Raw genomic sequence first — 12,701 nt, forward strand, 5'->3', positions numbered from 1 at the left:
GTAGGGTGGAGATAATACCGACAAGCTTTATGATTAAAACATAAAGTTAGCCTGTTAAGGTTTACAATTGGTCACTTTCGATGACCTGCCCTATTAGGAGAAATAAGCACTATTAGGTCCACCTTTTAAAAGGATTTACAAACATACAATGAAGTATGCACTCTATTAGGATATTTAGAATAAGACTATTAAGTCCACCTTGTTAGAGGATTTGATTGATGCACCTATTAGGATGAATCAGTGGCTGATCTCTAATCTATAACTCAGTTTGCTGAATGAGATTCCTTTGAATAACAATGTTCACCTGACTATGTTAGATAAGTCTTTTCTTTTCCTTATATTGCTTTTAGCCTTCTTCAATTTGCACTCATCTACTTCTTACTTGTTTGAATACTTGTTACATTTGGATATGATACATTATATTACATATGTATCAATCCACTTACTTACCTTCTAAAGTCAACATCAATACCGAATTCATTATAATTCACAAAGCTAACCCATTTTTGTAACTCGGGTTCTAAAAACAACTCAATTATGTTTTGACATCAGCAAACACTATCAACAATCAATTAATGTTGAAGCTTGGTCCATATTGATCACTTCAAGTAATAGGGACTCGATCAACACTATATGACTTGGTGAACATTGAGAAACTTAGTATATAAAGAATTAATTGGTTGACATTGCATGGCTTGGTCAACGCTAAACTTACTTTGTTAACACTGTGAGCTTGGTAGACATTGATATACTTAGTTAATACTATAGAGTTTGGTTAACACTAAGATCTTCATCACTTACACTAGGTAGCTCGGTAGACTTTGCTATGCTCATGCAATACTATAAATTATCTTAGATTCTTAGTAGATACTATGAATCTCATCATGAACTGTAGTCTGATTGATTAGCTTGGTAACAATTGAAACACTTGGTTAACACTACTAGGTAGCAATTGTAGAGCCTGGTAGAAATGAGACCAAATGACTAAGTATTAAGTCACTAATAGAAAAATTGAAATTAATGTCGATAGTACTCTTATATAATTTTTTCATAGGATATTTGTAGGATCATGCCCTAATATATCAATTGAGATAGATTTGGCTAAAATTATGCAATTTCTACTCGCCAAGTTCTATGAAATAAAAATAACATTTTCATTGGGAAATTTTGATTTATCCATGTGTCAAGGTTTATTTATAATTTAATTTGATTCTCATGAGGAAAAATAAATAGAATTGAAGAATACACCCTACATATTTTAAGAAAACTCCCTATGTATAATACCTTGGCTCCCTACTTTTGATCTACATGCAATTTTTTTTGCTAAAACATATTTTGGGTATTATTACATGGTATATTTCTTATAATGTTGGGAAATAGATTACTTATGAGATATAAGGTATTTATTAGGGAAGTTTCATCATATTGTTTGAGGAGCTAGTGCAAAGTGCCTGAAGACCAAAGAACATCATTGGGTTACATGGATGATCCATAAAAGCATGATGAAGCCTATAAGGCCATTTCCTGATGTACTTGTGCTATTAAGGCCATGTGGAACTTATATAGTCATATTGTCTTTTTGTAAGCAAATTTCCTATAATGAGCAACATATGCCTGAAAGGCTAATGCAAGGGTTTAATGACAAAGGTTAAGAGTTTGGGTGACAATTTATGATATTAAGTTCTTTAAATAAAAATTTGAATGTAATAGGACCATATTAAAACATTAGATGACTCTTTACCAAGGTAACCAATTTTATGGTTCTAAAAGTAGTGAATATTAAACTTTATTATTGGTAAAGATTTGTGTTAGGAAAAGGTTGATAGGTATTGGAATGGTGGGAAAGTTCAAATAGATGTGAGGGTTTGAGTCCCCAAGGGATCAAAGGGGTTTGATTAAAGGTAGACACCTAGGTGTAATTTTCATTGGAATGAGGCCAACACAACTATCAATGACTATAATGTCATATTTAAAGAAGCATGTTAAGAGTTTTTGAACTATATGGAAGATGAATAGATGGGGTCAGTAAGTAGAAGAATGAACTGATGAGGACACAACCCAAGAAAAAATGAACCCCGCACAAAAAGAGACCTTAATATATTCTAGTACATTCATATACCAAAAGGAAAACTCAATTACATGCCTTGTAGGCTTATAGTATTATCAATTTCTAGAGAAAAACCCTTCTTGTAGTACATTCTCCCAAACTTTGTGAGAACGGCCTTTACGTCATAAGAATTGACCTTAAGTAACCTGAGTTAGGTTTAAGGTTAGGAATACACTATATTATGTCATTTCGAATCCACCTCCAAAGAAAAAGGTTCTAGAAGACAAGTGAGAAGTCGGCGCAAAACTAGAAGATTCCAAAAATGGTAGTCCAACTTCCAGGAGGGATAACTTTTGATCCAAGAATTTGATTCAAAAACCATTAACATTTCAAGAAATCTCTCTAAGCTCTTTATCTACCTATTTTCCATCTTTTTCTTTGCATTATTTTTTGAGCACATACAAGGTTTTTTAGTGCTCAAATCTAACTTTGAAGCATTCGTAGGAGGTCTCTAGGCAACTTAAAATTGCAATAAATCTGAAATAGTGAAACCTTTTGACTTGATTCCTTTTCTAGACTACTTAAACTTAAATTTAAAACCATCCCTCCAACTTCTACCTTATAACTCATCATAACTAGTTCCATGTCACAAAACAACCCATTTCCTACATTGGCACATGTCCCAAGGCACTCAGAAACACTAACCTAGAAAAGTAATAACAAGAATAGTAGAGTAAGAATCTCTATTAGGCCCAAATGGGTATCTAGAAATACAACACACTGAACAAAAACTAACACAAATCATATTTTTGCATGATGTAAGATTTCCCTTACACCACTAGATGCTCCTACATCATGAACCCTAGTTGAGTCTATGGATGATGGAAATGTTTTTGTTTTCATAGCATACAAGGGAGAGTGTTGGGTCATGAAGAAAAAAGTACAACCAATAACTAAATCTCATGTAGTTAGAGTATGGAAATAGGAAAAATATGATTAGAGTTTAGTTTAATCAAGATATTTGATTAATGAAGTTTAATAGTGTGTAGCATGTTAGAGATTGTGGTATGGATTTAGGTTCATAACAAAAATAGGCTCGACCTATGGAGGTGACAGAGACACAACCAAATACTAGAATGAACACATAGGAAATGGAAATATTATTATCAATGAAAATAATTCCCTATGGGCTTACAATAGTATGATTCTAGAGAAGAAATCCTCTGCACAATACCTTCTCTCTAAGTCCACTGAGAACTACCTTTTACAGTGCCAGAAGTGTTCTTAGATAAGCCCCAAATGGTTTAGGATTAGGAATACATTCTAGAATATTCCATTTCATATCCACCTCCAAAATAGAAGGTTCTAGAAGTCATGTTACAAGTCAATGTAAAATTAGAAGAATCTAGAAATGGTAGCCCAACTTCTGGGAGGCATAACTTTTGAACTGAGACTCCTATTGACAAACCGTTTACATTTCTAGAAAGCTCTTGAAGTTCTCTATAGCCCTATGGACCAGATTTATTTGTCCTCCATTTTTTGGCCCTATACAGGGCTGTTTAGTGCCCTATATCTAACTTTGAAGTGCTCTTAGGAGGTCTCCAGGAAAATTAAAACTTCAATAACTTTCTAACCATAAACCCTTTTGACCTTATTCTTTTTCTAGAGCACTTTAAATTAAAATTATAATCATCTCTCCAACTTGCACCCTCTAACTCATCATAATTTTGTCTCAATTACTAAATAACTCATTTTTTACATTTACATGTATCCCAAGGCACTTAAGATGCTTAAATACTCTAACCCAGAAAACTAATAGTGGAACTATGAGAGTTGGAATCTTTATTTGACCCAAATGGGTATCCAGAAATGAAAACACATTAAACAAAAACTATCTTTAAGAATATTTTTGGGTGATAGAGGATTGCCCTTACATTACTGGATGCTCTTGCATGAGGACGTCACTTGGAAAGATTTAAGTAGAGGGACTTGGTCCCACAAGAGAGTTAAGATAGTGTGAGGAGTTATCTCATTGATGAAGATAAATGATGTGAGAATTTATATCCCCTTGATAGATTGGAGATTTGTCTTGAATGAATAGGATATATATATGGTCCCACTTACTTTGCATCAAAGTGGTATTAGAGAGAGGGGGTAGATTTTTGTAAGGGAAGAAGATGGAAATGTGAAGGGTGCACTTTCATGTACAAGAAGAAAGGAAAATGATGATAAGGTGGGAGAAACTTGACAAGGAGATAGAAAAATTGAATGAATAAGAGAGAAAATAAAATTTAGAATTCTAGGAGATGAACAAGAGATTTGAGATCTAGAGGATGTTGGTTATAGTTAGTATTGAGAGGGGAGTAAATTAGTATAGACACTTCTACAAATATACCAGTTGACTATTGAACATTACCATTCACCTTGTTACTACCTCTTTATCTATCAAGGTAATGATAAATTCTATAAAATAAATCCAAACAACATTCAACACAAAAGAATACATCAATGAAATAGATATTGTTATGTCAAAACCTCCAGTGTGAGGATGAAAACCGTGATGGGAGTAATGTACCCTAGTAGCCTTTCCTTGCTAGAAAAAGGGTGCCTTGTTAAAGGATTACATTTATTCCTTCTTAGAACACATGTTGTTAGGAATGGTAGTAACCTAACACTAGCCTAATAAGGCTACCTCACTAAAGGATTTATAGACATATTTCTATGAGATAATTTGTTTGAGGATTTCAAAGACTTCTTGCGAGTTTTCCCTAATGTATGTTAGAAATAAAACTAATGTATGTGATCTAACTATATGGCACATCATTCATAATAGATCCTCTATTGTATCTTCTTAAAGATTCTTTGATCTTCCTCTACTCATGTGGTTTGGGTGAGCTTCATTTTGCACTCTACCCTTCTTCCTCTCATGCACTCCACGTTTCTTGTAGCTCTATGTTCACAACTTACCTCTAATGGATTATTTGGTTCTTATAGTTGTAACGAAAATAGTGTACCTAGATCTCCCTTATGAATAGTAGTCTTATACACTTTTTCCTTTCCAATGACTATAACTAAAATGAGTGTCAAGTGATCCTTAAATCATTATCTCACACTATAGATGGAAACCCTAAAGTTTTACCACTCAAATTGCAATTTAAATTTTAAACTACATAGTGAACATAGTCGCATGACACCCGTGATTGCCTATCTATAGGTGCTTATGCTCACAAAATAGCATGTTCATCTATAAGTCTATAGAAAGACCTTGGACCTTGTGTGCTTTAGTCATATTTTATCGCTCTTCTCTACTACAAATCATATCGTATGTAGACCTTCTCTTGTGTCATCATTATAGTGGCGACTGGAATATAGCCATTCCACATTTTGTTCTTCTCCTTCAATCTACTACTTTGATCAGTATGCCAGTCTACTTGTAGTTGATTGGTATGCTAGTCTACTACTACTGGTAGTCCAATAAATTTTTAAAAAAATCTTCAAACTCAAATTTGATTTTATTTCTCACCACTTTCCTAGTTGATGTATCTTAGTCCAACAATATCCCCCTTTTGCATTGAGGGAAACACCTTCTAGAATTCTTCACAAGTTAATAAGACTTGTAAGTTGAGACTTAACCTATCTTCTTGTGTCCTAGTTTATTCTACTTGTTTGTAGCCTTAGGCCTTAGAATTTTTCAATCTACTTCCTTTGTCATTTTCCTTTCTTATCATTGTTCTTCTTGGGTTTCCTTCTCCATTTCACTTGAGTGTCAATTATCATGCTCTCCCTTTTTGTATCTTGGGTATACTCCCCCTAGTGCATACCTTTGTATCTTCCTCCATGTACTCCCTTATGTACCTTTTAATTTCTATAGGCAATTTTATTTTTTCCAAAGTAGGAAAGTATTTAATTTTATTAGTGATGTTTTTTCAATCCTATTAAAATTCTATAAAATGTTGGAAAATCTTTCATTATTAAAGAAAATCAAAGCTAATGAGTCATTTCTTCATAAGTACACATATCTAGAAACTATTATTCTATTGTTATAATGTGGAGCCTAATTAATTATCAAGCTTGAAGGTTAAGTTTAGCCTAAGTTAATATTATATCATATAATATATAAAAATTATATTTCTATAACCATCCAATGATCCTTAACCAATGGACCAAATCCTATTTTGGGCCAAAAAAATTAAGGACACCAAGTTTTAGATATTGTTCCCAAAATAAAGACGTGTCTATAATAAAATCTATTTTGGGACAAAGTGAGAAAGGATATAAAGTGTTGGAAATCTAATGATGACCAAGTAGCTTGGGGGGGTGTGAATCAAGAACTACTTAAAACTTAATTTTATTATTCCCACTTTATTATATTATCTAATATATTTTCATGCATGGAGCATGAAGAAATAAAGGTAAAAACACCATAAAACTTTGACACAATATTTGGTAACCTAGAAACCATCCAAATAGAAGGTAAAATTGGGTTGGGGATGACACCCACAATGCTTCACTGCTGTAGTAATAAGGTTGGCTTGTTAGGGATTATAATTGGTCACTTATAGTTATCTACTCAGTTAAGAGTAAGAAGGACTATTAGGTTCACCTTGTGAAAGGATTTATACAATGCAATAAAATATGTACTCAATTAAGAGATTTTTGTAAGGACTGTTAGGTCCACCTTGTTAGAGGATTTGACTGATGCACTTGTTAGGATGAGTAAGTGGATTCATCTTTGTTGTGGAAGTTTATTTACACAATAAGATCATTTGATGTAAACTAATAGCCTAACGATGATAGATGAGTCTCTATCTTTCTTCTAGCCTTCTAATTATTTTGCTCTTTCATATTTGCTTCTATGCAAATCTTTCAGTCAAACCCCCCTTATGTATGTGCTATGTTCTATAACTTGGTTTGTACTGAAAACTTTGGTTTTGATTTTTCAAAAATTGTTTTTGTTTATCTAGTTTTTACATATCTTCTATACAATACATTTTCTATACATATTTCCTCCATTGTACATATCCCCCTTTATATGAACATATGCATACTTTCCCCTTGTTTTTGTTACAAATGCCAAAATTTACAAGGTTTTATCAAAATGAGAAAGGAAATCATGATGAACCTTCAAAATTCAATACATGGTCTTATCCTAGTTACCTTGCAGTACCTTTAAGATGTCCAGATCAATCTGAAGCTTGGCTGATAACTCCATCATGTGCTTTGGCACTTAAAGGTTTGTGTCTTTGACTAATATCTTCACATGTTCCATTGTCTTTTGCATGATATCCATATGAGGAAGTACCATACCTTGAATGTCTATCAAAGTTTCTCTTATTCTCGCCTCTTCTCTTAATAATTTTTCCTCAAGATCTGTCAAAAATCTAACTTTTACAAAATGAGTTGAATAGGAACTTGGGTTAAGTGCCAACTAACTAGTACTGGCCTTCAAGTCCATATCAATCTTAGCCAATTTATCCATGATTTATTTGGTGAAAATTGTTGAGTTCCTCAATTTTATAAATAAAGATACAACATTATTTACAACATTTTCCAATGTGGCCACAAGAGTAGATAGCTCTACTTGGTCAATAACAATTTTTTGTGCTACATTTTCTAGAGCTTCTCTCTCAAACTTCCTTTTAGACTTTTCTAGAAGTTTTTCTAGTACATTCGTGTCTTCATTGAACTTTTGTATAATTGAAATTAATTATTCAATAATAAGAACTTTTTCATTTACTTACCTCTATAGATAGTACATCAAAAAATATTTATGCAATATCCTCCAACACTTTGCTTCTATCCCTTTCTGTTCTCAACATTTGCTGCTTGGCTCTTTTATTCCATAATTCACCCAAAATGTCCATTTTCTTGGCAGACAGATTAGATTGGTCCCAATTTGGAATCACAAACTCTTGATCTAGGTCAATGTCATCAACAATCTTTCCCTTACCTTTAACCTTGGTAATTGATGTGGGTATGATTTCTTTTCCTTTTCCTTCATCACTCTTTTCTACAATGTTTGGTTGAAGCTTGAGTGCCTTATCTCTTTGCTCAAGTAGGCTTGCCCATGGAGAAATTAGAACCTATTGCTCAATTATAATTTGGGTAGATGTAATATTTCATTTCTCCTCCTTATCACTTAGTTGAGCTATGTTCAACTCTTTTTACTGCATCTCAAGTGTTGGCTAGTTTAACTCAAAGATTGGAGTGTGTGCTTGGCACAAAGAGGTTGGAAGAGATGCCATGACCTCTGATTTAATTTTCTTAGGATCAAACTCTTTAATAGTCTAAACCTCTAGTAGATATCCCTCTTCTTTTAGGTCAAAAATATTTTTCCACATATTTGATGTGGACTATATGACATTCTCAATTTAATTAGAAAAAAATTAAAAGGCTTCGAATCTAGGAATATGACTCCTTTCATGTTTAGACATTTCCTTCTTAGAGATATTTGGCATTAGCTTCCTGAGAGCTTGTTCTCTAATTTCCTTCTTTTTCTTGAAGACATTTTCCCAATGGTGAGAAACAACTTTTAGTAAGATTGCAAGAGCATGCCCCTTTAGTTCATTAGGGTCATACTTCCATCTAGCCATTTTTTCTACTAATGCCTCTTCAATCTATTTTTGCTCCTCTTTATTTATAGAATCATATTTGAAGAATTTGAATCTTACCATTCTACTCCCTTCCCTTTTGATTTCAATTGTTTCTCAAAAGTAGGTGGGCGGTTCCTAAGAGAGGTGATTGGAGTGTTATCTTCATCTTCATCATCATCATCAAGCCTCAATTTGTTCTGTGGATTTCTAGGCTTGGAGGTAGTATCATAGGGGTACAAGACCTTGTTGATTTCATTGATGGTGTTTTTTCCTTCTTCTTTGGAAATTCCTCTACTTCTTCTTCTTGATTGCCTTCCTCTTCTTCTTCCTCTTCTACATCATCACCTTTACCCTCAGTAAGCATGAGAGGGGAATCAAATTTGGAAAATTTCTTCTCAATGTTTTCTAACCTTTTCTTTCCTCTTTTTAGGATTTGAGGAATCTGAATCTCAAGTGATATTTTGGTCTTGGCTTCTTCATAAGATCCAAAATAGGTAACTTTAGGATCTATAGGCTCCTTGATGAGAGCCTCCATGATTTCATTGGTTTCATAAATGTTCACCTCATATGCCAAAGGTTTCACCCATGCAATCTTGGGTCTAGCTACTAGAATATGCACTTTGTCATAGTCAACTAGGAAACAAATGTCTTTCTCATAATCATCTACCAATTATTTAGGTATCCTAAACCTATTTTTTATCTTCTCCTTGAAGTTCTAAAAATATGCATCTATGATGCCATAAAAATTCTCACCTATTTCATCTATGAAATCGTTGATCTGATATGGCACTAGGATTTCCTTCTTCCACACAATAGTTCCTTTTTATGAAAATAATTTTTGCACATAGAAAAATAAACACATCAGAACTTATCCAAACTTACATGAATTTTTCTTGGAGGCTCAGATGCTCTCCATGTTCTTACTCAACTAAATGTGTTGAAGCTCGGTAAGGTCAAATGGTAGGTTCTTCTTCACAACTATATGCCAGTTCTACTACTTCAGAAGGTAGGTTGTTGGGTCAGCTTGAGCTGTAAATCTTGTGAGCTATGACATGAATTCTAAACTTGATTTCCACATCATTCATGTTATTCAACTTCATGCCGCTATCATACCATTCAGCTAGGATTAGCTTAGCTAGTTCTGTGCATCCTAGCGTTTTGTTTTCCTTAGACTTCTCCATCATTAGGTAACCATTTATTTTATGGATCATCTTCTTGGTGATTGGAACTAGTTTCTTGAGCCAAAAGGTAATTTCATGGACTTGACACAATACAAACTTGATCCACTTCACTTGAATTTTACTTGGCATAGGAAGGATGTGGGTCAAACCCTTAACTTCTAGATGCTTGTGTTCTAGTTTCAACACTCCATTCTCACACAATGCATTGAATGCTTGATTGAGCTTGAAATTACCCAATTCTTGAATTGAATAGTGTTAAAATGACCTTACATCATTATTTAGGAATACTTTTAGAAGGATGGTCGAGTGTGCTCCCTTGGGATCCTTCTCTTTAGCAATTACAAGGTATAATTTGAAATTAGGTTCTTTGAAATCTACATTCTTGACCAACATCTTAGAACCCTTCCTGACCTTTATACTTGATGAAGCTACCACAATATTTAGTTGAAGAAGAACTCTAGATGCTAAACTTTCCCAAAAATTTATCTTTCTCAAGAATGCTTGGGAGTTGAAAGAATGCTCTCCATAGTTTTGATCTCTATATTTGTAGTGAAAGAATAAACCTTCAACTTCTCCTTTTATCATAATTTCAACTTTTAGGGCCTCATTAATACTACATTCTATGATAGGTGAAATAATCTTGGATGATGAACGTTGAACTTGACACTCATTCATCTTTCAAGAAACACAATTAAAAATTTGAACTCCAACTTGGCATAAACTTTTCATCACAAATCTCAGTTAGGTCATATGACTTGGTTAAGTCATACGACACAACCTTACCTAGATAAGGCTTAAACTTGGTAAAAATAGTTATTCCTCTATGCATTTGATATGATTATTTAGACTTTCTTTTTTGCTTGATTGGAACTGATGTGAGATCTTCTTTTAGTTTTGTTTTTTCAATGGTTTCCTTGAATACTTATCCAAAGGTGGATACGTCACCCAACTCATTGACTTGGGTGTCAACAACTTCACTATTCTAGCTTGAGCTCTCTGGAGATTTCCTCACTTTTTGTTGCTTCATTTGAGTCTTGATCTCATTAGCTTTAGTTTTCTTTTCATCTTCAACTATAGCTCAGTTCATACAGTTCTTTTATGGATGACCAACTTCTTTGCATACATAGCATCTTTTGGTAGGAGTCCCTTTTGTGAAGTAATTTCACATATAGTTTTCACCAATGTGTCTATACTCACCACATAGATAACATCTATACCACATGTTGTAATCCAAACCAAAGATTTTTTTAGAAAGTTGTTTAGTAGGATTCCATTTCTTGGTTTTGGGCTCTAAATATTTATGACCTTGTTTGTTGCAAGTAAAACACTTACCTTCAAACCTTGATTTTTCTTTGCATTCACTTGCTCTATGACCAGGCTTGTTATAACTGTAACATTTACCATTAAACTTTAACTTTTCATTTCTCCAATATTTGTTTGATGAATGTACTAACTTTTCACAATGATTACATGTAGGCCTTTTCTTCTTTTGAGCTCCTTTTTGTGATGATTCTCCTTGTTCAGTGTATCCCAATCCTACTTTTGTTTGTCTCTCTTCTTAGATAGTTCAACCAACTAACCCATTCTTTCTTTTAATCTCATCATTCTTTCATTCATTTCTTTTTCTACTCTAAGATCATTTTTGATTCAATCATTTTATGTCCTTAAATTGATGACTTCTTGATTTGCACTATTCAATTGATTTATCATATCTACTTAATGTAGTGAAAGCTTGTGGATTTCATTGTCCTTTCTTCTAGTCTGGTGTTGAGTAATATTTTTTCTTCTTCTTACATCTCTTTATCATTTTTAGCTTTTTTCTTTTGTTCCCTAACTTCACATATCTTGACTGAATGAATTTCCTACTCCCTTTTTAATTTTTTGACTTCTTATTGCAGGATAAGGTTCCTTCCAAGTAGATCTTCTATAGCTACATCTGCTTCATCTAAAATTATTTCTCTACAAACATCTTCAATTATTTCTTCTTTGTATTTATTGTCATTCATCTGTACTAATAACTCTTTTCTTCTTTTAAGGGAATGAGAGAGTTGATTCTTTAGTTTCCTGATTTTTTATATGGTCAAGTGTAGATCGAGTTTGTCATTCTCAATGGCTTTCTCTAACTTATACACTTCCATTTTTCCTAATATTTTCTCTCAAGTTGCTAAACATTTCATAAGAGAACTATATATCTTATAACAATTGTTGTAAATGTAATGATGACCAAGTGATTAAGGGGGGGTGGGGGGGTGGGGGGGTGGTGAATTAGGAACCACCTAAAAATTCTTTCACTTATTCCAACTTTATTATATTATCTAATCTACTTGCATAAATGGAACATAAAGAAAACACCATAACACTTTGACACAATATTTCATAACCCAGAAACCCTCTAAGTAGAAGGTAAAATTGGAGTTGGGATGACATCCACAATGCTTCAGTATTGTAGTAATAATGTTGGACTATTAGGGCTTACAATTGATTACTTATGGTGATCTACTTAGTTAAGAGTAAGAAGAACTATTAGATCCACCTTGTTAAAGGATTTAAGATTTTTACAAGGACTATTAGGTCCACCCTATTAGAAGATTTGACTAATGCACTTGTTAGGATGAATAAGTGGCTTGATCTTTGTTGTGCAACTTGATTTTCTAAATGAGATCCATTGATGTAAACTAATCTACTGACTATGATAGATGAGTCTCTTCCTTTCCTGTAAACTACTTGTAGCCTTCTAATTACTCTTCTCTTTCATATTTTCTTCTATATAAATGTTCTTCAATACATGCACTATTTGAATAAATGAAGTAACTTCTATTTATATCTATCCAAAATAATTGCATTAATAAGTTGGCTACATAATAGTTTCAAATAATAATT

This window comes from Cupressus sempervirens, chromosome 10 (assembly GCF_028749045.1).
Source record: "Cupressus sempervirens isolate cs-2001-9-10 chromosome 10, ASM2874904v1, whole genome shotgun sequence".
NCBI classification, from domain to species: Eukaryota; Viridiplantae; Streptophyta; class Pinopsida; order Cupressales; family Cupressaceae; genus Cupressus; species Cupressus sempervirens.